Here is a 27707-nt window from a genome sequence, read left to right as displayed (position 1 = left end):
GGACACGAAGGCCTGAAGGAACGTTGTCCATGGGGTTGCGATGGGTTGGACACGACTTCACAATTAACGACAACAAATTCTATTCTAAATATCAAGAAAAAGTTTCTCGTGATAAGATCTGTTTGAAGTGAAATAGTCTGACAATGGAGGTTTTCCATTGTCAGAGATAACAACAACAAAGAAGATAATAACATTACAACCTCAATTTTTAACTTTTACATAATAATGTGTATTACTATTCTCAATAATTTCTTTTCCTGGAGAAATGTTCCAGCCAATTTTTCTACCTATCAGAGAATAAACCATGTGTGCTTAACTCTGGTCTGCATACTATTGATCAATGGATTAGGTGTGCATATATTTACAGATTAATGAAGGACACATTACCAAAGACACATTACCATCTTCTCTTAATTATCCAAGGATGCTCAAGAGTTATATATATATATTTATAAAAAGGCATTCTGCCCCCTGGGTAAAAGACAGAGAGGGAAGCTTTCTGAATCTCTTGTACACCTATGGTCCCGTGAGTGCTCTTTAGATGAGCATAAGATGCATAAGATCACATCCTCGCATCTTGGACATACATTGTTTCAACTCCTACCCTCAAAACGATGCTATAGACCCCTGCAAACCAGAACAACTAGACACAAGGACAGTTTTTTCCCGAACGCCATCACTCTGCTAAAGAAATAATTCCCTCAACACTGTCAAACTATTCACTAAGTCTGCATTACTATTACTATTAGTCTTCTCATTGTTACCATCACCCATCTCCTCCCACTTATGACTGTATGACTGTAACTTTGTTGCTTGTATCCTTACGATTTATATTGATTGTTTCCTAGTATGATTTGATTGCTTATTTGTACCCTATGACTATCATTAAATGTTGTACCTTATGATTCTTGATGAATGTATCTTTTCTTTTTATGTACACCGAGAGCTTATGCACCAAAGACAAACTCCTTGTGTGTCCAATCACACTTGGCCAATAAAAAATTCTATTCTATTCTATTCTATTCTATTCTATTCTATTCTATTCTATTCTATTCTATTCTATTCTATTCTATTCTATTCTATTCTATTCTATTCTATTCTATTCTATTCTATGATTCAATGGCATGTTTGTACCCTATGACCATCATTAAGTGTTGTACCTTATGATTCTTGATGAATGTATCTTTTCTTTTTATGTACACTGAGAGCATATGCACCAAAGACAAACTCCTTGTGGGTCCAATCACACTTGGCCAGAAGAAGAATTCCATTCTATTCTATAATTATGAGCATAATTAGCCCATCACCAAGAAAAATATCCATTATGTGTTCACCTGAAGACTTTAAAAATCAAACAATACATGACCAACTCAGCCTTGCACCCCCAACTGTTCAAAATATTCCCTCTCCATAGAATTTTAGCCAAAACTGATCTCAAGCTAGCGTACCAAAGGTCAGTCTCTCTCTTTCTCTCATTCTCACTCCAAGGGGGAAAAAAAAAATCAGAGAGAAATAATTACTCTGTTTTGTTTTAGTACACAGCTGTTGTTATTACCATGCACAATATATGTGGAATCTGGAGCAATTTTTCTTAAGTCTGTGAACCGTGATTGCTGATTTCCCTTGCTACCCATAGAGCTTCAGTGCATAATAAAAAAATTAAAAAAAATATTTTTTTTTTGTTAAAAAAAAGGAAGGGCGGAAAGCGTTTTGACATTTCTCTGTGGGTGTGATTTCAAATGCTCCGAATGGTATGACAACAGGGACAAAAGAAATTGGAAGATAGTTCTGGTCGTATGCCCAGATCTTCTGATATCCAAGAGAAGAGAATTGCAATTGTTTGGGGAAAATGGCCTTGCACATATAACTCAATGCTCAATATTAAACAGGGCAGACTCTTCTTCGCTTTTAAGTCTAAAAAGAGTGTCCTAGGTGCTGCTTACCAAAGGTTCTGGGGTCATAAGCAGCCTTCAGATCTTTGGACATGCCCGCTTCTATAAATATCGGTGGCGCAGTGGTTAGAATGCAGTACTGCAGGCTACTTCTGCTGATTGCCGGCTGCTTGCAATTTGGCAGTTCGAATCTCACCAGACTCAAGGTTGACTCAGCCTTCCATCCTGAGGTAAAATGAGGACCCAAATTGTTGGGGGCAAGAGGCTGTCTCTGTAAACCACATAGAGAGCATTGTAAGGTAAAGGTAAATGTTCCCCTGCACATGTGTGCTAGTTGTTCCTGACTCTAGGGGGCGGTGCTCATCTCCGTTTCAAAGCCGAAGAGCCAGCGCTGTCCGAAGACATCTCCGTGGTCATGTGGCCGGCATGACTCAATGGCTCATGGAACGCTGTTATCTTCCCACCAAAGGTGGTCCCTATTTTTCTACTTGCATTTTCAACATGCTTTCGAACTGCTAGGTTGGCAGAAGCTGGGACAAGGAACGGGAGCTCACCCTGTTATGCAGCGCTAGGGATTCGAACTGCTGAACTACCGATCTTTCTGATTGACAAGCTCAGCGTCTTGGCCACTGAGCCACCACATCCCCTAGAGAGGGCTGTAAAGCACTGTAAAGTGGTATATAAGTCTAAGTGCTATTGCTATCCAAGATAAAATCATCAAATTACTATTTTTACTGTGACTGAAGATGATGATTATGATATTCATGAAGCACAACATTAAGTAGCATTAATCATTGCAATGTGAATTGGTGTTGAATTAAAACCAATTTAATTTTTGATACACTCTTTTCTCTCTGGCCATTCACAACCTACAGCAACCCTGTTTACATAGCTACGCTGCCTAGCAATGCCACAGAAGTAAATTAAAAAAAAATTGTGGAGGGAAGGGGGTTTCAGTGCTTCAGAGGAAAGGATGGATCCTCTTGGTAGATGAAACTCACTCTTCCAACACAACATAGAAAACACGAACAAACAAACCTCGTGTTTCAAAGGAACCTGAGATGTTCATTGCCTCTGCATACCAATACCATCTGCAGTGATTCATTTAATAACTGTGGCAAGGAAGTTCATAAAATGAGGCAAAACTCACTTAACAAACGTTTTCACATTAATAGAAATTTTGGGGTCAATTGTGATTGTAAGTCAAGCACTTACCTGTGAGATATTTAGATACAAAAGTTATAATAAATAAATGGGGAATGCAATCTAGATTTTTGTTATTTAAGAGAACAAAAATGAAAACGTTGCTTGTCCCCTGGCCTCGAAAGATTTGTCTGCCCTAACTTTATATGGTGGTGTTACATTGTTAATAAAACCAGAACATAATAATAACTTTATTGTCATTGAACATGAAGAATAGGAGGGTAGTTTTGGGTGGAATTTGGATGAAATAGGGTGGTGATGGTGGAATATGAAATATTTACTGAGTTGTGGTGGCGCAGTGGTTAGAATGCAGTATTGCAGGTTAACTCTGCCCACTGCCAGCAGTTTGATCCTAATCGGCTCAAGGTTGAGTCAGCCTTCCATCCTTCTGAGGTAAAATGAGGGTAAAATGAGGACCCAGATTGTTGGAGAAAATATGCTGACGCTGTAAACCGTTTAGAGAGGGCTGTAAAGCACTGTGAAGCGGTATATAAATCTAAGTGTGATTGCTATTGCCATCTAAAAGCTGTACAGTGGAAAAGCCATGGTTTATGTCCACTTCGGCCTTAACTTTATATTGGAAAACAACAGTATTTCATGCACAGAGCTGATTGCAGTTACTGTGTGAATGAGCAAAGTGAGGGGGCACATTTGTTTGCACACACCTAGTCAGTAAGCTCTAAGCAAATGCCAGCAGACTCTTTTGCATATGAAATAGTCAAGAACAAGCAACTGCAGCACTTCGCTGTGTAACCAAGAAAAAAGATAACTGTGTTTTGAGTTAAGGATGTCCTGAAACAAATTCCCTTAAAATACAACTGGCCAGTTTAGTTAAATTAATGGTCCCGGAAAGCTAGACCTCAGGACGTTCCACACTTTTAAAGATGAAGGTAGAAGTTCCCCTCACACATATGTGCTAGTCGTTCCTGACTCTGGAGGATGGTGCTCATCTCTGTTTCAAAGCCGGAAGAGCCAGTGCTGTCCGAAGACGTCTCCGTGGTCATGTAGCCAGCATGACTCAACACCAAAGGCGCATGGAACGCTGTTACCTTCCCACCAAAGGTGGTCCCTATTTTTCTATTTGCATTTTTTACCTGCTTTCGAACTGCTAGGTTGGCAGAAGCTGGGACCAGTAACAGGAGCTCACCCCGTTATGTGGCACTAGGGATTCGAACCGTTGAACTAACTCTCTGTCTGTCTGTCTGTCTATTTACCTATCTATCATCTATCATATTTCTCTCTCTCTCTCTCTCTCTCTCTCTCTCTCTCTCTCTCTCTCATATATATATATATATATATATATATATATATATATATATATATATATATATATATATATATATATATATATATAATCTATATCTATAACTGTCTATCTATCTATCTACCTACCTACCTACCTACCTATCATCTATCATCTATCTATCTGTCGCTGTTTTTGCGCATCAGTTTGGACAGGATTAACCATTGCTTTCTTCCAGCATGCTCTCCCACCCCCCAATTCTCATTTTCCAAATCAATTCTATCAGTGATGGGATTCAAATATTTTTGCTACCGGTTCTGTGGGCGTGGCATGGTGGGTGTGGCTTGGTGGGTGTGGCAGGGGAAGGATACTGTAAACTCTCCATTCCCTCCCCACTCCAGGGGAAGGATACTGCAAATTTCCTCCCGATCAGCTGGGACTTGGGATGCAGAGAATAGATGGGGGCATGGCCAGTCAGAGGTGGTATTTACCGGTTCTCTGAACTACTCAAAATTTCCGCTACTGGTTCTTCAGAACTGGTCAGAACCTGCTGAATACCATCTCTGAATTCTACCATCCTGATGTTCCTGATGGACTGATCCTTAACTGATCCCTTTGAGATCAGTTAAGCTTAGCTATATGTCGATGAAGATTCTAAACCATAGAATGATTGAGGTGGAATTGTCTGAAGTTGTGTGAAGTTTGACTCATTGCAACTGGACTAATTTTGAGGAAGCTGCCTGGGTGGGCAGCAAAACATCTCTCAAACTCACAACAAAATTAGTCCAGTTGCAACGATTCAACCTTCAGGTAACTTCAGACAACCTTTCGGTTTAGGTTAGCTAGCTAATTAGTCCAAATATTTTCATGTCAACTTTTCCCACTGGTTTTATATAACTTCCTTTCTCAAATGTACGCTGCTTTTAATTAACTTTTCCACCAAGCACTGTTGACGGCAACAGATCCCTATCAGCTGCTCTTTATGCCACAGCAGTTCCTGCATGGATGAATCACAACATGTTGAAATATGAAATGAAAAAAAAATATCCAGATTTATTTTTGTATATCCTTAAATCACAGCAGAGGGGGATTCTGATTCTGAAACTTAAAGTTAGTTACGACTGTAATGAAAATGCGGTAGCAAGCTGAGAGTTAACTCAAAACACTTAGGGACTTCAATTTCCATATTAGCCACACCTCAGCAAATCTTATTTCATTACAGAATGGCTCCCTTCCTCCAGAACCACAAGGATAATTTTAGTGATTAACTTTAAATTGGGGATAATGCATTAACATGCATTAACATAATATCAAAACAATTCCTTGCAATTATTACTTAACCTGGGTCAGAATCAAAAACCCTCCCTTCCTCATTTCCTCTCTCTTCACAACACCTCCCCTTTATTAACCGACAGAGACAACACACATACAGAGAGAGAGAGAGAGAAAACGATGGATAATAAGTTAGAGAACTGTAAACTGTTCTTACCAAACGTGATTCTCTCAAGCTAGCGAGGAGTAAGGGTAGACTTAAAAAGAAATCCTTAATAATCTAACTGGTGCTTGTCTGAAGAGAGGTGTGAGGTTTTTCTAGGTTCTCTGGAGCTAGCGTAGGGGGAAAGAGAAAGGGACAGAGAGAGATGAGAAAGGGCATTCCTGAAAATCTAATCAGAGATGGCCAACTAAAGGCCGCTGAGCGAGGCTCAAAGGGTCAAATGAAGGCCACATCTATCACTATACTAGCATGCAAGTGGCATGAATCAAGTACCTTCATACATTGTGTCTCCACATCATGGCAGTGTCTGTGTTATAGAAATAGAAATAGAATAACAGAGTTGGAAGGGATCTTGGAGGTCTTCTAGTCCAACCCCCTGCCCAGGCAGGAAACCCTACACCACTTCAGACAAATGGTTATCCAACATCTTCTTAAAAACTTCCAGTGTTGGAGCATTCACAACTTCTACAGGCAAGTTGTTCCACTGATTAATTGTTTTATCTCTGTCAGGAAATTTCTCCTTAGTTCTAAATTGCTTCTCTCCTTGATTATTTTCCACCCAATGCTTCTTCTATTGCCCTCAGGTGCTTTGGAGAACAGCTTGACTCCCTCTTAATTGTGGCAACACCTGAGATATTGGAACACTGCTATCATGTCTCCCCTAGGCCTTCTTTTCATTAAACTAGCTATGCCCAGTTCCTGCTATTTTTAGTTTTAAGAAGATGTTGGATAACCATTTGTCTGAAGTGGTGTAGGGTTTCCTGCCTAAGCAGGGGTTTGTACTAGAAGACCTTCAAGGTCCCTTCCAACTCTGTTATTCTATTCTGTTCTATAAATTACAGTTTTAAAGGAGCTGGTGACAGCAGTAGGATTTAAGTGTCCCTTTTAGCCAGCGGGAAAACTATTAGGATCCAAGCCATTTCCAATGAACAGATTCTCCCAATGGAAAGTATCCAAATCCCTTTATTCTTCTTATTAATAACACATACCTTGTTTTATCTTTATCAAAATAGTTTTATAGCATATCTCACCATGGTATCAATAAGAAAAGGGAGGCAATTATTTTTCAATAAGATTAGCAATAAAATGAGATTAAACACCCAATCCCAAGGAACCGCTATTTGTTGAAGAATATTCATTTGTTGCTAAGTATCCATGAAATTCTTAAAGACAAGAATTAGTTAAAGCTTTCTTTTGAACAGTATCTATAATTCTCATTTGCAAAATAGTATCTGTTAAGGTGTAATTTTACCACATTTTTGAAAAATAAAATAAAATAAATACTTTGGAAAAAACAATAAAAAAATTACTTGAGAGAAAACAGAAAATGCTAAAATACTTTTGGAATAAAATCAGTTCATTTCCTTCTGAAATAACTCTGAAATGCTTCTTCCCCAAATCTAAATATATTCCATTTCAGATTTTACAGTTCTGTCCCAGATGATTTTCCACACCTGAATTTCATGGGTTAGATTATTTTTAAGAAGGAGGATGCACATAAAAATACATGTGGTAGAGAAATTGGTATCTACAACACATGCAAGCAGCTATTAGGAAATATTTATTATTTAAATGTGCATAATATACAGGTGAAAGTAAATACAAATGTTTGCATAGGCTTTTTTTAAATAGTCTGGGCAACAATATGGAAACGGATGAAACAAATTAATGCTTTGGAAACAGGCAAAGCAAAAATGGATCAAAATATACATATTCACCCTTCATCATACAACTCACAAGCAAAATAGGATTTTAAGGACGATTGCACACTGGGTTTTTGTTTCTTTTGTGCAACATAATGTGACGTGTAAAAAAGTGTGTTGCAACACTGTGATGTAAACTCTGGCCTTACGTACACAGTCTTTTTAATGGGAAACAAACATGTATTTCATATAGTTTGAACTATGACCATAGTGTTTCATTATTTGCCCCATCTTTGTCCTCCCCAAAATATCTATGGCACTATAAAAAAAAAAAAAAGTTCCTCTGATAACCTCAGTGCAAAATAGGGGTGAAATCCAGCAGATTCTGACAGGTTCTGGAGCGGAAATTTTGAGCAGTTTGGAGAATTGGCAAATATCATCTCTGGCTGGCCCCACAGTGGGGTGGGAACGGAGATTTTGCAATATCCTTCCCCTGCCATGCCCACCAAGTCTGCATTACTATTAATCTTCTCATCGTTCCTATCACCCATCTCCTCCCACTTATGACTGTATGACTGTAACTTGTTGCTTGTATCCTTATGATTTATACTGATATTGTTTTTCTGATTGCTTATTTGTACCCTATGACTATCATTAAGTATTGTACCTTATGATTCTTGATGAACATATCTTTTCTGTATGTACACTGAGAGCATATGCACCAAGACAAATCCCTTGTCTGTCCAATCACACTTGGCTAATAAAGAATTCTATTCTATTCTATTCTATTCTATTCTATTCTATTCTATTCTATTCTATTCTATTCTACTCTACTCTACTCTACTCTATTCTATTCTAAAACAAATTTCACCTCTCACCTCTTATAATGCCAAGCAGCTGAGTCAATCAGTGTCAAAGAGCCAACCACAAATAACAGAAACTTGTAATACAGTATAGTATCCATATCATAAAAGAAGAAAGAATGGAAATGTTCCAAAGTCAAGTCCCGCTATGACAGTGGTCAGCAACCTGCAGCTCTGGAGCCACATGTGGCTCTTTCACCCCTCTGCTGTGGCTCCCTGTCACTCAAAATATGCGTCACAACCATCAATGTGCAACACCCACCAGCATACAATTTATTGAGATTTTCAACCCCCGGTAGGCCAACCATGGATAAATCCAAGGAAAGAAAACTACATATGCTAATTTTGTGGCTGCTCAAAAAATAGTCAGGCACGGGAAGGATTTTGTGGCTCCCGGTGTTTTCTTTTCTGTAGGAAATGGGACCAAATGGCTCTTTGAGTGTTTAAGGTTGCAGGCCACTGCCTTATGAAATCAGATAAGTATTTGCCAAAGCCTTCTCTTCTGGGAGTACAACTTATTCTCCTTGTTTTGGGGTTGGGGATAACTTAGATCAATGGTTAGTTATCCCACTTCCCAGTCCACCAACCCCATATATCTTTTTATGACATTAAAGGGTAAATTCTTCCAGCACAATGGAGCCCTGGGAACTAATCTGATAACGGTTTCCAACATCAAGTCAAGCAGATGTTTGCTTGAGGCTGCAAAGATGAAAATTTAACAATATTGCTTGAAGGGAGGAAAGAATGTCATGAAGAAGGAGCAAGATAAGACAAATCCACTCTGCCCAAAAATTAAATAGGTGATGACTCAAGGAAAAGAACAATAGAAATAGCATCTCTCACACATCAAATTAGCCAGAGAGAAATTGGAACTAAGCCAAATGGTTGTTCAAGAGACGGGGGGAAAACCATTACAATGGTTATTTGGACAATTCCAATGTACAGTAAAAAAGAGCCAGCTCCAGAGAATCTAAAAATGAAGCTAATTCTGGGCAAAAAAAAAAAAAAAAAAATGTTTTGCAATTTCATAGAAGTTTTTTTTTCCCCTTGTTTTTTGGACATCCTTTCTTGCTGTAATTGGTTGAGGCTGAACTAATTCAAATAGTATTGTATTCTGTTGCACATTTTGCTATCATCCTAAAGCTTCTGTTGCTTCCCATAATTCCCAGTCCAAAGGAAAGCGACATTTGCTGTGGCCTCTTGGTCACCTTGTAACGAAATAGATGCAAGAACACCGATGATAAAATTCTTCTTTATGTTCATAGAACAGCATCTCAGAATGAACAAACTGTCCAAAATAGATATAGAAAAAGTAGAATATATTGAGATTTACAAGATATGAAGACAAGCTCAACTCGTAATGAAAATATTTTGTTCTTGGCTGCAATACAGAAATCGTCTACAATCCCCTTCTTGTGGGATATATTTTGACCTTCCTGGTTTAGCCTGCAACATTGGAATTTCTTGAAAGTATTTCATCCAAACCGATAGCCTCCCACCAGCCAGTACGCTCCCACAGAGAGGGACTCCTCAGGGTGCCGTTGGCCAGACAATGTCGGCTGGCGACCGCCAGGGGGAGGGCCTTCTCTGTGGCAGCACCTGCCCTCTGGAACGACCTGCCCCGGAGATACGTAGGATACCAGATCTCTGTGCTTTTCGCCGTGCCCTTAAAACTTTTTTATTTCATCAAGCTGGGCTGGCGTAATCCCCCCTTAGATATTTTTAGATATTTTTAACTGTAAATTGATTTTAGTTGGGGTGTTTTAAATTTATTTGGGCCAAAATTTGTTTAATTCTTTTAAAAATTTTAAATTTTGTATGTGATGTTTTTATTTTTGGCTGTTCACCGCCCTGAGTCCAGCAGAAGGGCGGTATAAAAATTTAAAAAATATATATATATAAACTACTTATAGGAGGGAAGCAGTGGCTCAGAGGCTAAGACGCTGAGCTTGTCAATCGAAAGGTCGGCAGTTCAGTGGTTCGAATCCCTAGTGCCGCATAACGGGGTGAGCTCCCGTTACTTGTCCCAGCTTCTGCCAACCTAGCAATTCGAAAGCACGTAAAAATGCAAGTAGAAAAATAGGGACCACCTTTGGTGGAAAGATAACAGCGTTCTGTGCACCTTTGGTGTCTAGTCATGTTGGCCACATGACCACGGAGACGTCTTCGGACAGCGCTGGCTCTTTGGCTTTGAAATGGAGATGAGCACCGCCTCCTAGAGCCGGGAACGACTAGCCCATATGTGCGAGGGGAACCTTTACCTTTACCTTTAAACTACTTATCTTCCCTGTCTTCATGCCATCCAAACTGATGTTCATCCTACTATCATAAGTCTATTAGCTTCTACACGAAAAAGGGTTAGGTGTTACCCCCTATGGAGGAATTAATTAAAGTTCTGAAAAGATGTTTAGTTACACATACTGCTGAGATCATGTTTTCAATGGCCCAGGAGTGCTTGCAAACATGATGATAGAAACCCTAAACAGTCACGGCCCAGCCACAGCAATAGTGCAGAACATGAATGACATTCTGGGGATCTCTACATCCTTCCCTTGTCAGCCAGAAGGAACACAATTTCTTCTAAAACACATGTTTTAATAATGTTTGCATGTCTCCATTGAGTGGAAGATACTAGAAGCTGTACACAAGATCAATCTTGAATAGTTCATGGAGAGGAGATCCAAGACTATGGGAAAACTGTGAAGTTACACAACAGTATCTCAAAAACAACAACAACAACAAACAAAGAAACCAGGGACACGGTGGCTTAGTGGCTAAGATGCTGAGCTTGTCAATCGAAAGGTTGGCAGTTCAGCGGTTCAAATCCCTAGTGCCGCGTAATGGGGTGAGCTCCCGTTACTTGTCCCAGCTTCTGCCAACCTAGCAGTTTGAAAGCAGGTAAAAAATGCAAATAGAAAAATAGGGACCACCTTTGGTGGGAAGGTAACAGCGTTCCATGCGCCTTTGCCGGCCACATGACTATGGAGACGTCTTCGGACAGCGTTGGCTCTTCAGCTTTGAAACAGAGATGAGCAGCACCCCCTAGAGTTGGGAACAACTAGCACATATGTGTGAGGGGAACCTTTACCTTTACTATCTCAAAAAAAGTAGGGAAAACCTTTTTTTGTATCACCGTAAAGAAAGCTGCATAGATGTAATAATCAGCTCATAGATACCTACATGTATGTGTGTCTGTGGATGAATATAGAGATAATATCATTGTAAAGAGCCTTCTTCCATTCCTAAAAATTGCATAACTTAACGATGTAGTATAATTCTGAAATTATGTGGGGGGGAAAATGTGGGGAAGTAATGATGGTTGCTAATATACTGTCTTCAAGTAGGTTTTTCTACTGTTACGTTCTAAAGGCAGCTATAAAGACAGAATTGTATTTTTAGAGGAAAAAATAAAGAAAAAAAGAATCCATCATTTCATCACTGGAGGAAGATACCCACCAAAGTTCAGATACTTATTCTCATCAATAAAATTATAACACAGCAGGAGAAAAAAAATCTTTTCAAAAAGTGGAAGAGCAATTCATTCATCACCCATCCATCACGAGTTGTTGGAAGCAACTTGTCTCGTTTGCATTACAAATTGGAGAAGTTTGCATAAAATATAGCAGAAACACTACTACTTGGAGAAAAGGAAAGTAAAAAAGTACTCCAAAAACAGACAGATGAAAGCCCATCCAAATTGTCATCTTTTTTATGAACATATCATCCGACTGTATCATGCTGAATTTTCTGAAATAGATTCTGTGGTTTTGTCTTCAAAAATGATGATGAAATACATACAGGGGTGAAATCCAGTAGGTTCTGACAGGTTCTGGAGAACCGGTAGCGGAAATTTTGAGTAGTTCGGAGAACTGGCAAATACCACCTCTGGCTGGCCCCAGAATGGGGTGGGAATGGAGACTTTGCAATATCTTTCCCCCAGGAGTGGGGAGAGAATGGGGATTTTGCAGTATCCTTCCCCTGGAGTGGGGAGGGAATGGAGATTTTGCAGTATCCTTCCTCTGCCACATCCACCAAGCCACGCCCACCAAGCCATGCCCACAGAACCGGTAGTAAAAGAATTGGGATTTCACCACTGAATACAGATCTAGCTGAGAGGAATAGCAGAGCTGGTGGAATAGTTAAAGTGTTGGATTAGGGCTGAAAGACTCAAGTGTGAGGGCCCCAATTGACCATAAAGGACATTAGGTTAGTTTTGGCCAGTCAGTCTCAGCCTCATATCCTTTTCAGAGTTGTTTGTGGATGAAATTGCTTCCTGAAGAATAGTTGCAATTGTATAATGACTCTGCGAGCTTTCTCTAGGGGACTTCAATTTGACCAAAGATTTGACCTAAGTACCCTTTTGAAGCTAAGTGTGGAATTGAAATGGTCCTCTCTGAACTAGCCACTTTGCTTCTTTCTGGAAGGCTAAAAGAGGATGCTTCAAAGAGTGTCGCACATGCACAGAAGCCACGCCCCACTGGATCAAAACAGCCAGCCGAGTTTAGTTTGACATCTTTGACATTTTGATTTAAGTAGAGCATTTCATTCCCCCCGCCCCCTCAGCTCAGAGAAGCTACAGCCATAGGGGGAAATGTCATGTCAGGGTCTTGTCTCAAAAGTCCTCCTCCTCATCTGAGATGTTCAGCTCAGGATCTTGTACTCTAGCAGCTATGGTGAGCCAGTAGTACGCCCTACAGGCTTTGCCCTCGACCAGTGGTGGGTTTGAAAATTTTTTACTACAGGTTCTGTGGGTGTGGCTTGGCGGGCATTGCATGGCTTGATGGGTGTGGCTTGGTGGGCGTGGCAGGGGAAGGATATTGTAAAATCTCCATTCCCACCCCACTCCAGGGGAAGGATACTGTAAAATCTCCATTCTCTCCCCAATCCAGGGGAAGGTTATTGCAAAATCCCCATTTCCTCCCAATCAGCTGGGACTTGGGAGGCAGAGAATAGATGGGGGCAGGGCCAGTCAAAATTTTTACTACTGGTTCTCCGAACTACTCAAAATTTCCGCTACTGGTTCTCCAGAACTGGTCAGAACCTGCTGAAACGCACCTTTGCCCTGGACCCAGCACATTCCATGTCAAGTGTCTTCTCCATCCAGAACTTGAGTACATTACTGCCTCAGAAATCAAGAGAAGAAAGCACAGGAGCACACAAGATATTAAGTAGGAGTGTTTAGGGAAGGCTACTTGAGGAAGGAAACCAAGTCTGACTTGAATACCACACACCCTGCTGGAAAAATTGATGAAGATCTCTTGTGTCCCCCACTTTAATTAGAACTCTAGCTCAAAAAAAAAAAACCCTTCCCTGGTGTTTGCGTTGCTTTCTGACTTCTCAATCCGTTTATTTCTTTGGACATTGTCCTTCTGGGAAGTTTTTACACTTGTGCTCTGAACATGGGCTGTGTTTACAGCCGCAAGATCATAGTACTACAGAGTTGGAAGGGACTTTTCAGGTAGTTAGTCAAATCCCCTGCTCGTCGTAGTCTCCATTACAGCATCTCTGACAAATAACCGTTCAGCCTCCTCTCAAAGATCTCCACTGAGAACTCATCATTTCATATTACAGCCTGTTCCACCGGCTGGCTGTTCATGCAGTCAGGAAGTTCTCCCTGAGGTCTAGCCTGCTTGCAGTTTTGACCCGTTGGCTCTTGTCCTGCCCTCTGGGGCAATAAGAGGATGAGTGCACTCCCACTTCTGTGTCATAAAAAACCTTCAGATATTTTAAGACTACTCTCTTCTCTCCCTTTAGTCATCTCTTCTGTAGGCTAAACTGTTCCTTTAACTGTTTTCATAGAGCTTGGTTTCCAGATGGATTTATTATGGTAATAATCTAGATAATAAGCTGCTACTCATGAGGCCAGACACTGCTAGTATATAAACCGGTGCTGGAGAGATCTTTAATGATGGAGCAACATCTGTGACAATCTAATTTTGAGTGCTCTGGGCCTTAAAACTATGTTTGCTATGAATATTCACATTCTTTGACCTCTGTTAGACCTTTGTCATGCTTTCCTATTCCATTCCCAGAAAGTGGCATTAGCCCTTGTGGATTTAGATGGATTTTCAGCCATGCTTTTTGCTTGTAAATGTCCTGTGTGGAGTTTAACTCTGAATTACTATTTTTGTCCTGTGAATCCTAGGATGGGACAATACTGTAAGTGCCAGATCTTCCTAGGAATAATCAGGAGCGGAAAATAGCCAAAAAATACTCAAATATCTCTGAGTTCTTAAGAATAAAATGTATTAGACTGAAGTAAGAAATCAAGAATTCATAACTATTTATCTGAAGTGGTGTAGGGTTTCCTGCCTAGGCAAGGGGTTGGACTAGAAGACCTCCAAGGTCCCTTCCAACTCTGTTATTCTATTCCATTCTAAGAGGAATTCTGACAACTGTTTCTAAATTGGAATATGGGCAGTTGAAAGACAATGTATGCTGGCTTTCTTTTTAACAGGGTTTTGGTGCAAGAGGAAGGATGCTAATCTCTTTTGAGAAATTGGGCCAGTCTACAACTGAGTTATGTTCACGTAACATTTACTAGCCATATTATTAGCATGAGAATCCTCTCTTACATTGGGATGAGCCAAGGAAGACTGAATGGCCCAAATTATGTAGTGAATCTGTGACTGGGAACCCAGTTGAATCTTGGGTCTCCCTGATCCCAGTCCTATACCTTAATATCATCAATATTAGGACCTAGAGTAGCAACTGAAAGAGAGGCTTAAAGTAATACTAACTACATATTTGAGGGTTCCTTGAGGATCTAAAATGTTTTATTTTGAAGTTTGCATACGGATAGAGACCATTTCAAGTCCTTAAGGAATCCTTAAATAAGAGTAACTTCTCCAGCAGGGAAGTTCAAGGGGGAAACATCTAAGAACTTTGGGGAAGTACCAAAAGAATGTTGATAAAGAGCACAGATAACCTTTAACTCCCATCTCAGGATTATTTATCAGTACGGGCTTCACTCCTGGCAAGAAAGATTTGAGGTCCATAGTCTCCAATCATTTCCATGAGCGTTTATCATTTCCCATCTCTTTATTTTGACCTTTGAGTGGTTGTGGTCGGGAGCCTTCCAGCCATTCAATAATTGACATGGCTAGCCCTGTTTTATATATAGTAATGTCACATCACTGCATATTGGTTAAGGGGTCAAGCCAAATATGGCTCCTTCCGAGAGGTAATCATTGGGGGCAAACTTAATGCCGGGTTCTGGCATATGAATGATGCTGACTTTTGCACCTTTCAATGGAATGATTTAGCCTTACCTGCAAGTTTAGGAGCAATACCCATAGGCAGAAGAAAACCTTAACAAGACTCGCTTATTTGCATAGATCCATTAATGTTACTGTATATCTTTTAAAATTAAGCAAATGTGCAATATCGTGTGGCATTGAACTTTTAGTGTTTTAAACAGATTCTGATAACTCCAAAGTCGACAGGCATGCTGTAAAAAAAAACAAAAAAAAACCATTTTATTTATCAACGAAGAACCAAAGTATGTTTAGAATGCCCTTCGGGGAAATTAAACTAAAAATGCTAATAAATCAAGGGAATTGGAAATATACATAAAATGCAATAAACATGAACAAGGAAGAAACAGAGTAAGAGCTGGTGTTTTGATTAGTGAGAAAGTTTGACTAGAAACCAAATCAATAACATTTCTACCAATGTGGCTGAGCACTATTAGTTTTGGGAAAGGGGGGCGGGGGGGGGCGTGCTGGAAAAAATAGAGACCAGAATGCTTATCCTAAATGAAAGAGTTATAGGAAGGAGAACAGAAATAAAAACAAGGATTTCCCAATTCCAGATTTTATGAAAAGAGGAGTAAGAAAGACCTACAATAAGGCCTAAAGGTAAAGGTAAAGGTTCCCCCCGCACATATGTGCTAGTTATTCTCGACTCTAGGGGGCGGTGCTCATCTCCGTTTCAAAGCCGAAGAGCCAGTGTTGTCCGAAGACGTCTCCGTGTTCATGTGGCCAGCATGACTAAACGCCAAAGGCGCACGGAACGCTGTTACCTTCTCACCAAAAGTGATCCCTATTTTTCTACTTGCATTTTTTACGTGCTTTCGGACTGCTAGGTTGGCAGAAGCTGGGACAAATAACGGGAACTCACCCCATTATGCGGCACTAGGGATTTGAACCGCTGAACTGCCGACCTTTCGATCGACAAGCTCAGTGTCTTAGCCATTGAGCCACTGCGTCCCTACAATAAGGCCTAGGACTGACCTAAAAACAGAACTCAGGATAGCTGCTTGAAAGTGATGGCAAAATATATCAAGAGGCTCAGTGGAGCCTCAGCTCAGAGGCTCCGGTGGAGAAGAAAAGCATGAATGGATGTGATAGGAACCAAAGAGCAGCAGGAACAAAATACAACTTGAAAGTCCCAAGCAGCTTGAACTGGGAAAGGAAGAAGGCTGGAAAGAAAATGTGGCAATCTTTTCTTCCCTCCATCTTTCCCTGTTTACAGAATTGGTCCGAGGTTGTTGCAATTACGCAACAAGCAGAAGGAAAGCAGGACTCGGAGGGACTCAAATAGGAACCAAGAAACAACCGAAGAGGGCCCACAAACGGAGGCTCGGGGAGGGCAAAAAGGGGCCTACTGAAAGTTCAGGAAGGCTGGAAACGGGCCCGTTGTTGGCCCCCAGAGGGCCTCCGGAGCCCAGGGAGGCCATTTTTGCCCTCCTGGAGGCTCGATAAAAGCCTCCAAGTCCAGGGAGGGCAAAAACACACACACACCGCCATGGTGCAGGAGGCCGACTAGGCCAGGGGTCACCAACCTTTCGGACCTCAGGGACCACTAAATTCATAATTTTAAATCCTGTGGACCACTAATATGATATGCCTAATGAACTGCTGGGTGGGCGTAGCTAGGTGGTCATGTGACTGGGTGGGCGTGACCAATGCCTCGCCTCCCCACCCGGGCTCCTTAGGTCCCTAACAGGAAGCAGTTGTTGGAGCTAAGCAACCACCATGAGAAAGAGTTGGCAAAACAGCTCAGTTCAAATTGGATCTGACCGAGAAGGAGGCTCAGCAGAAGCACCTCACTGAGGACTAGGAGCATAGGCTTTCCAAGCAGAATGAAGACCTGCAGAAGTGCAAGGCCAGGTACCGGCGCCTGGAGGCTCAGTGGGCTGAGATGGTTAGCCAGTTCCAGGCTGCCATGATGCAGTCCCACTGGAACAAGGTCCTCCAGCTCTTTGCCACCAGCGGCACTTCCCTCCAATCTTCGCCCAAAGCCCCACACCAGGAGGCTGAAGCTGACCGCAAGTTGGAATTTCTGCCTCCCTCCGACCCACACAAAAAGACCTTGAAGGGGGAGACTTTCTGCAGCAACACAAACGTTCATTGCACGTATCCATTCCAGGGGCCGTAGTTTGAGGACCCCTGATTTAGTGCAATATTAAAAATGCAAATAATTTTTCTGCAGACCACCAACATTTTCTCACGGACCACCAGTGGTCCATGGACCACCAGTTGGTGACCGCTGGACTATGCCACGCCCACCATGGCCATGCCCATCCAGCAACCGGGCAGGAAAACCCCTTGCTAAAATTTTTGAAGCCCACTTGAAGACAATCCCTTAATTAATGGCAATAGCAACAGCAACAGCAACAGCAGATCTTCCAATGCCCTGCGTTTGCAAGGAAAAAAACAGCAGAGAAGAAACCAATGCAGTGGCTGGAAGCAGTTGACAAGGGATTTTAAGGGAGAAAAGAGCACAATGCAAAATAAATCAGTAAACATAACCGTGGAATAAATACATGGTTAATGGATGCTAGATGAAAAAGCAGAAAGAGATTTTTAAAAAAAAAACAGAATGTCAAACAAAGTATAGAATCGTAAGAATGGTTCATAGCACTGTAATATAAACAATAAAGAAAAGAATGGATGAGAAATAAAAAACTAAGTGAAGTGGCAATAACAATAATGTGAAAGAACAGGGTATCAAAATAAATAAGATACTGTAATTTAGTAAGGCAAAAGGCAAGTTATAGAAGACAACAAAGAAGATACAACATGCGTATTAAGAAAGCAAGTGTATTTTGTATTTGTTTTGGGGACATGATGCTTCCTGATGGGAGTTCACCTGTGACCTATTTGCAGCTGCACCATTCCAAACTCTAGATTGCCAGTACAAGTGCAACTTAATATTGGATAAGGGGGAAAATAATTAAGCCATGCCTGTCTGCACACATACACATAACCCATACTTAATGGTTGCTACCGAGACAGATAAAAAATTGAGAGATGGTTGTAAAAAAAAAAAGAACAAGAAACTTGCAAGCTTATTGGTAACAGTGAAAAGTTAACTGGTTCACAGGGAGACAGTTAGAAAGAAAATAAAGCTATCTTTGCTCTAGTGTTCTTCGAGATAGTGTTCACGAGATATTCTCGTGGTGCAACCGGAACAATCTGGAACTGAACATACTCAAAACCATAGAAATGGTGGTAGACTTTAGGAGAAACCCTCCCATACTACCACCTCTTACAATACTAGACAACACAGTATCAACAGTAGAGACCTTCAAATTTCTAGGTTCTACCATATCTCAAGACGTAAAATGGACACCTAACATCAAAAATGTCATCAAAAAAGCACAACAAAGAATGTCCTTTCTGCGCCAACTCAGGAAGCTCAAACTGCTCAAGGAGCTGCTGATCCAGTTCTACAGAGGAATTGTTGAGTCTGTCATCTGCACCTCCATAACTGTCTGATTTGGTTCTGCAACCCAACAAGACAGACACAGACTTCAGAGGAGAATTAGAACTGCAGAAAAAACAATGGCTACCAACCTGCCTTCCATGGAGGACCTGTATACTGCACGAGTCAAAAAGAGGGCTGTGAAAATATTTACAGACCCCTCGCATCCTGGACATAAACTGTTTCAACTCCTACCCTCAAAATGACACTATTGAGCACTGCACACCAGAACAACTAGACACAAGGACAGTTTTTTTCCCAAACACTCTGCTAAACAAATAATTCCCTTAACACCATCAAAGTATTCACTAAGTCTGCATTACTATTACTATTAGTCTTCTCATCGTTCCCATCACCCATCTCCTCCCACTTATGACTGACTGTAACCTTGTTGCTGGTATCCTTACGATTTATATTGATTGTTTCCTAGTATGATTTGATTGCTTATTTGTACTCTATGACTATCATTAAGTGTTGTACCTTATGATTCTTGACGAATGTATCTTTTCTTTTTATGTACACTGAGAGCATATGCACCAAAGACAAATTCCTTGTGTTTCCAATCACACTTGGCCAATAAAGAATTCTATCTATCTATCTATCTATCTATCTATCTATCTATCTATCTATCTATCTATCTATCTATCTATCTATCTATCTATCTATCTATCTTTTGGTTTTGTAGGGGGAATAATTCAGCTGCTGTTGTTTGATTCAGAAAAGATTAAAAATGGAAGTAAAATTTTAATCAGAAACTTTTTTGTTTTAGCTGTCATGGCTAAATAGACTGGAAAACAAAAAACACCATGAGATTTTGTTTCTATAAATTCGTTTCTATATATACAACAACAGTGAGACAATTATATATACACAGGTGAAAAGGTAGACAAATTCCCACAATTAAGAGTGGATTGTGGTATTAGTGGAATTGGCAGAGATGGCAAAACTGACCCCTCGGATGAAAGTCAAAAGCCTATCTAGGTTTGTTTCTACTTAGAGACTGATTTTGGACTCCTTGCTCAAGAAACATAAATATGAAGTTTTGACTTTTTACGATTTGATGATTAGAGCTGTTATTTTTATTGTTATCATGTAATCTATACGTTCTTTTATGTTTATGTTTAAACTTTGGAGCGAGAGGTTATCTTGTTCCATAGTTTTGATTGTTTAAAAATGCATATTTTGTACAAGACAGTTTCTGCTTTTTTGTTTTAAATTAGAGTAAGAAGTTACTCTACTCTACATTTGTTTTTTAACTGAAGAAAGTCCTGAGTCAACTTTTTTCTTCCTTGTTACTTTCTAACTTTTCTTCCTTTGCACTTTATAACTCCCCCCCACACACACTTTTTGATCTCCCCCAAATAATTCCACTATTTTGTATTTTGTCTCTTTTTGAATCATAATAGTTGATTTTTTTTTTAAAGGAAATAGTTCATCATTGTGATCCATTCCTTTCTTCTGAAGATATTTCATTAATAAAACCCTCTGTGAGAATCATTCTTGGAAAAGAATCATTTACAACGTTAGGTAGATGCCAAAAAGCCTGAAGACACACTTAAAAGTAAAATTTGATTTCTTACCTAACCTTCCCTTTTGGCTTAAACTCTGAGGTTAAAAATAGCATAAGCTGTTACTCAGTAAGTACTGCCATAGCTCTTGCTGTAAGCAATATTGTCAATTTTACATTTCTTGGTAGGAGAGGTAGAAGAAGCCAAAAGAAACAGTCTGGCCTTTGAAAGATGTTACAAAAATTTGCCTATAATGTTGTGCTTAGAAATGTCTGAGTTCCATAATGGAAGAGGCTTTTGGTATATCTTGCATTCAGCCAGTTCAGACCAGTTCAAGCCGGTTCGGTATTCAGCCGGTTCGGACCAGTTCAGGTGAACTGGTAGCGGAGATCACGGGTGGGACTGCCCACCTGCCCTGGTGCTATGCCATCCTATTTAGCCACATTTTTGAGGCCGGGCGCCTGTGTGGAAGGCATGCGCGCGAGCAAAGTCAATGCACAGAAGGCCGGGTGCATGTCCAAAAGGTGCATACATGAAGCAAGCATCTGTGTAAAGCAAGCATGTGCACAAAGCAAGCGTGCACGCAAAACAGGCATGCGCACAAAACAAGCGTGCGTGCAAAACAAGCATGCGCACAAAGCAAGCGTGCACGCATGCGGCAAACTGGTGGTAAAAATATGTGAAACCCATCACTGATATCTTGGCATAGCCTCTCTTTGCAACTGCAGGAGGCCTTTAGCAAAATTCACATTATATAGCAGTTCCATAACAGAAAAGAATAAACATTTTCAATTAGCCCCATCAAAATATTCTCTTAGTTATTATTGCATTGTGTGTGTTTTTTTAATCTGATGTTAGCCATCCAGAGTCTCTACAGTGAGATGAGTAGCCATATCAATCAATCACAGAAACAAATACAATTCCAGCAAAATGAAATTGATATAGCAACCTTCTATATTCCATACACAAAATTGCCAATCAGATTATCAATTTCGTTTTTCTTTCAGCCTGTTCAAAATGAACTGCTTCTTCTGTTTGACTTCATCAAGTACTCCCAATTGGCCTCACTGGATTCTGATACCATCAGTTTTGATATCATGTCCATTCCATTATATCTAATTATCTGGGATCACTCCAAGAAGAATGAAATATAAATGTTCTCTGAAATAGCAGAAACTAATGAACAATCTTATGACTTTTCAGAGGGTCAAATTCATATCAAATTCCCACTGTCATTTCAAAAAGTGAATTATGTTCAAATCAGTTTTGGCTACTTAGAGGCTTGCAGCATAACTTATATGAGCTCTCACAGTTAGAATAATAATAGCAATTATTGATCAATTTACTGTATTGCATGGAGTCTTTCCTCTACCTTGGTATACAATGCAAACAGAGGTGGATGCTCACTCATTGCATAGATATGATGACTTCTCTTACTGGACAATTACAAAAGCACATTTGATGCTTTTAATTACTTCATATCAAGATATAGGATGTATTTGCCAAGGGCTTTTCCTAAAAGAACTTAAGATTCTGGAAGATTCTCCAGGAAGGACTATATCCAGTTTTGCAGCCCAATGAATCCCCCCCCCCCTTCCTCCATTTGGCAAAGAAGGAAGGAATGAATATTTTTCTTAAGGTCACTGACTGGAATTGCAAACACAAACACATTAAAAAAATAAAAACAAAACAAGATGAAATATGGCAGTTGGTGATGGGTTCGTCAGTAGATAATAAAATGCCATCTACTTAAAATTCATTTCCGAACATTCCTTTGCAGAGAAGGAGGGGGGGCGGGAGAAGCAGTGGGAGCCTGGAAATAATGTGTACCAATGTTTACTGCAAAAAAAGAAGAAGAACATTGCCTAGGCATTTGAAAAGGATTTGTCTTCACCCGTCTGAAGCCAGATCTGCAGCCTGCCAGGTGGCAATAGACTAATCTTTTTAGTGGCCTTGCCACTACACTCCCCTAGGGAAGTTTTGCAGCAATTGTCAGGGTATATTTTAAATGGCAGGACACAAAGTTTTCATTACATGGCAAATCAACCCAGTGGAAAATAGGATGAGATGGGTTATAAGGCAGGATGATTTCCTCCGAGGTTGCATCGTTTTCTTTTGATGTGTAGGAGAGATAAATGGAAGCTAAATTCACCTTTGGCATTACTAGGGATGCTTATGGACAGAGCCTGGGATAAACTAGCTCAAAATGATTAGGAAGTTTAAAGGAGAGGCTCGTCACCAAGCAGGAAGCTTCCAAGGGCACAATCTGTAGCAATAGGCGTGTGCCAAGCAAAACATGTCTGCAAAAACTCAATCAAGGTCAAAGATTTATTAGAAAGCATCCGGCCGCTGGACCGGGGAAGAGCTATAAACAGCACAGGAAGCCTGACTAGGTGGCTCAGTGGCTTGTTGATCAGAAAGGGTGGCAGTTTGGTGGTTCGAATCCCCAGTACAGGTTTCCTGCGTGAGCAGGGGGGTGGACTAGATGACCTCCAAGGTCCCTTCCAACTCTGTTACTGTTACTGTTACAATTGGGAAGAGAAGGTCTTGAACCCAGATTCTACCACTAGCACTTTATGGTATCTACCTTGGCCAGTTTCAGCTTTTCATTGAACGGTTTAATTAATGAAAAGAAGGACTAGGGGTGATGTGATAGCAGTCTTCCAATATCTCAATATCCAATATCCAAAGAGCCTTGTTGGTGCAGCAGACTAAAGCACTGTTAAGTAACACCAGCTGCCTGCAATTACTGCAAGTTCAAATCTCACCAGGCTCAAGGTTGACTCAGCCTTCCATCCTTTCGAGGTAGGTAAAATAAGGACCCGGTTTGTGGGGGCAATAAGCTGACTGTATAAAAAAGAACACTGTTTAGGGGGGGCCGAAAGCCCTACTAAGCAGGTATATAAAAAAGTATGAAGGCTATTGCTTAACGCATTGTAAGCTGCCCTGAGTCTCCAGAAAAGGGCGGCATATAAATTGAACCAACAAACCAATCAATCAATCAGTCAATCAATCTCAGGGGTTGCCACAAAGAAGAGGGAGTCAAGCTATTCTCCAAAGCACCTGAGGGCAGGACAAGAAGCAATGGGTGGAAACTAATCAAGGAGAGAAGCAACCTAGAACTAAGGAGAAATTTCCTGACAATTAGAACAATTAACCAGTGGAACAACTTGCCTCCAGAAATTGTGAATAAGCCAACACTGGAAGTTTTTAAGAAGAGATTGGACAACCATTTGTCTGAAATAGTATAGGGCAGTGATGGCTAACCTTTTTTTTCTTGGGTGCTGAAAGCATGCTTGAGATAGCACATGTGTACATGCCCACACCCATAATGCAATGTCCCCTTGCACCCCACCCCCTGCACATGTGCACATGACCCCCACACCACCCCACGCATGCACGCGCATCTCCTGCATGTGCGGCAGAGACCCGAAAATCAGCTGGCTGGCTGGAGGCGCACGCACATCAGGGGTGGGTTCTAAATTTTTTTACTACCTGTTCTGTGGGTGTGGCTTATTTTGTGGGCGTGGCTTGATGGTCACGTGACAATTCTTTAGGATTTAGCAGAGGTACTGCTCTTCCAGGCTTTTAACTGCTTGCAGAGCTGTACCGATCTACCCATTTATTTTTGCAGGCACTGATCTACTCATGTATTTTTGCAGGCATTGATCTACTCATGTATTTTTGCAAGGACTGGTCTACTCATTTGTTTTCTTTTAACACTGATCAGCTGTAGGGCGGCCCTTTGAAGTCCCGGGGCAAGAGTTTAAATAGTTTTTTTCCCTCTAGCCATCAGCTGGGACTCAGGAGGCAGCAACAGATTGGGGGTGGGGCCAAATAAAAGGTAAGAATAACGCGGGGGTGGGGGGCACAGGAGTGGGAGATGGGGGGGGCAGAACCGGTTCGGTGATGTCATATTGTCACCGATGTCATCGGGAGAACCGGGCCGAATTGGGCGGAACCCACCACTGACGCACATGTGCGGTGGAACTGACCTAGGGCAATGGCTTGCGTGCCCACAGAGATGGCTCCACATGCCAACTGTGGCACGCGTGCCATAGGTTCGCCATCACAGGTATAGGGTTTCCTGCCCTGAGCAGGGGTTGGACTAGAAGATCTCGAGTTGGCCCTTCCAACTCTGTTATTCTATTCTTTTCAGAGGATGACAGGGAACAAATTGAGCCTCTTGTATATGCAAAACGTGCCAATAAATTCTTCTTCTAAAGACCCAAGGTAATCCTGCTCTTTAAAGCTTGTAAACGGAACTGTGTTTATGAAAGTTGCCACCTACATCTGGCACTAAGGGCCACTCCAGTTCCGGAAGAATTAACCTTCCTTGCTAATATAGATCCTTTAGGAATTAAACCTCCTGCTTGCCTTCTATTACTCTACATACTTCTGACCTTTAGTTGCTCTTTATCTTTTTCTGTTATTCTACACAAGGCAGAGGAACCTTGTGTAGTCATTCAAGCATCGCAATGCTCAGAGGAACTTGAATAATGAGAACAAGAGAATGGAGCCGTCCAGATGGCCATTAAATTAAGTGTGACATCACATACCAGAAAAATACTAGTTCACTTTTTTTGCTGCCACATCACATAGCGGACTCCTCTTCCTGACAAGCTACCAGAACAAGACTCGGTTGTTCTAGCAAGCTAGGACAATTAAAGTACTGGTTGATATATGCTATGATTTTCACAGATATTCTTGTAAATTACCTAACTTTTTTCCTGGAGAATCAGTTGACTTTTTTTGTTCATTAACTTAAAAATATTTAATGAAGCCAGTTTTTCTACAATAAGATTCACTGGCATTTGATGCCAGATTCATTTCTTTTTGATTATTTTAGCTGACAGTTTAGTTATCTATAACACAGAACAATAAAATATGAATATTCATTGACTTGATATTCCTTTTAATGATACTGGAGAGAGAGAGAGAGGCAGAGAGAAACACAGAGAGACACAGAGAGACAGACAAATAGACACACAGAGAGAGACAGAGAGAGACACAGAGGGAGAGACAGAGAGACAGAGACAGAGAGAGAGACACAGAGAGAGACAGAGAGAGACAGACAGAGAGAGACAGAGAGACAGACAGAGAGAGACAGAGAGAGACACACACAGAGAGACACAGAGAGAGAGACAGAGACAGACAGAGAGACAGAGAGACAGAAAGAGACAGAGAGACACACACAGAGAGACACAGAGAGAGACAGACAGAGAAAGACAGAGAGAGACAGAGACAGAGAGAGACACACACAGAGAGACACAGAGACAGACAGACAGAGAAAGACAGATAGAGACAGAGAGAGACACAGAGAGAGACACAGAGGGAGAGTCAGAGAGACAAAAACAGAGAGAGAGACAGAGAGAGAGAGAGACACAGAAAAACAGAAAGAGACAGACAGACAGAGACAGAGAGACAGAAAGAGACAGAGAAAGAGACACAGATAGAGACACAGAGGGAGAGACTGAGAGAGACTGAGAGAGAGAGAGAGAGAGGGAGGGAGACAGAGAGAGGGACACAGAGAGAAGCATGCCAGTTTGGTTGACTAGAAACCGGGAGACTGTGAGTTCTAGTGTTGCCTTAGGCATAAAGCCACCTGGATGACTTTGGAGGACTTTGGCCAGTTATTTCCTCTCAACCCTAGGAAGGTGGCAGTGGCAAACCCTTTGGAAAACCTTGCCAAGAAAACATCAGAGACTTGCCCAGGCAGTCTCCAAGAATTATTCCGTGTGTTGGTTAGCCACACTGAGTTCTTATCCTATTCTCTATATTTTTTTAATCATTGGAATAGTTTGCAATTGCCCTTTTGGGAATCTCCTCTCCCCCCCCCTAAACACAGCTAAAAATACTTCTCATTCATCTTAAATTGCTTTCCCATAAAACGCTGCATCTAAAAAAAAAAAAAATCTAGCATGCATGTTCCACCACATTCAACTTCAGTTTCTCTTAAGACCAATAATTCCAGCATTACACCCACCCCCTTTCCTCCAATGTTCCTGCTACTTCTATTTCATCAACCAAATCTTAGTCAAGAATCCTCTTAGGCCTTCTTCTACCTCTGAAGCAAAAGGATAGCAAAAGGAACCTGGAATTTCCAGAAAAGACTGTGCCTGGGAAAGTTTGTCTCCCAGCAGTCGCTAAAGTAATTAAAGCTTTTCATCATGCAACTTTGAAAGAGTTTTTGGAATCGGTTGCCAATGTAGACACCATTCCTCCGCTTAGCTTAACCTGGATGCTCTCTATTGTACCATCAATCCCATTCACTAGTGCCGTGATGGCGAACCTATGGCACGCGTACTACAGGTAGCATGTGAAGGCCTCTCTGCAGGCACCTGAGCCATTGCCCAGCTCAGCTCTACCATGCATGCATGTGTGCCTCCTGCCAGCCAGCTGATTTTCAGGTTCCTGGGGTGGGGCGCATATGGGAGATGCGTGTTCATGCGTGGGGGTCTTGTGCGCATGCACGATGCCTGGAGGGGGTCTCGTGTGCATGCGTGGGGGTGGGGGAGCCTGGGGGAGTGGTGCGCCACTCCACCAAAATGGGCCACAGGGGGGTGCAGTGCACCTCCCACTGCCCATATTTGGTCCCAGGAGACTTCAGGGAGGCCTGCCAGGTCCAAAATATGCTGCGGGGGCAGTAGTGAAATCTAAAATTTGTTACTACTGGTTCTTGGTGGGAGGGGTAATGTGATTGAGTGGGCATAACCAATTTTTTTTTTTTTTACTTTTAAAACCATTTTTTCTACAACCTCTTCGGCAAAGAGGTTGTTAAAAAATGCTTTCAAAAGTCTCTGACGATCCCAGCTGAGTTGCCTGATCGGCAGAGAGTTTTTTTAAAAGCCTCTGCCGATCAGGCAACTCAGCTTGGATCATCAGAGGCATTTAAAAGAAAAAAAGGGTTCTTTTCTTTTAAAAGCCTTTGAGGATCCCAGCTGAGCCGCACGATCATCAGAGACTTTTAAAAGCATTTTTTTGGCCGAAGAGGTTGTAGAAAAAATGCTTTTAAAAGTTAAAAAAAAAAAAGTCTCTGATGATTGTGCGGCTCAGCTGGGCATGGGGTGGGGGGGCAGGGATTTTTTATACCGGTTCTCCGAACCACCCGCCTCCATCGCTACCGGATTAGGTGATCCGGTCCGAACTG

The 27707-nt window shown here is 41.3% G+C and overlaps 1 protein-coding gene across 1 annotated transcript in view; it reads right to left on the bottom strand.

Annotated features, from left to right (window-relative positions):
• Positions 1-27707, bottom strand: part of AGBL1 (AGBL carboxypeptidase 1) — a 701662-nt gene that overhangs the window by 11393 nt on the left and 662562 nt on the right. The window contains exon 25 of the transcript XR_009623272.2: positions 5828-5943. The gene's annotated coding sequence lies outside the window, so the exon portion shown is untranslated. The remainder of the gene's footprint in view (positions 1-5827; positions 5944-27707) is intronic.

This window comes from Pantherophis guttatus, chromosome 13, assembly GCF_059756535.1.
Source record: "Pantherophis guttatus breed Tessera chromosome 13, ASM5975653v1, whole genome shotgun sequence".
Taxonomy (NCBI): Eukaryota; Metazoa; Chordata; class Lepidosauria; order Squamata; family Colubridae; genus Pantherophis; species Pantherophis guttatus.
Note: the sequence above shows the minus strand (reverse complement) of the source record. Positions and strands in the feature narration are given on the sequence as shown.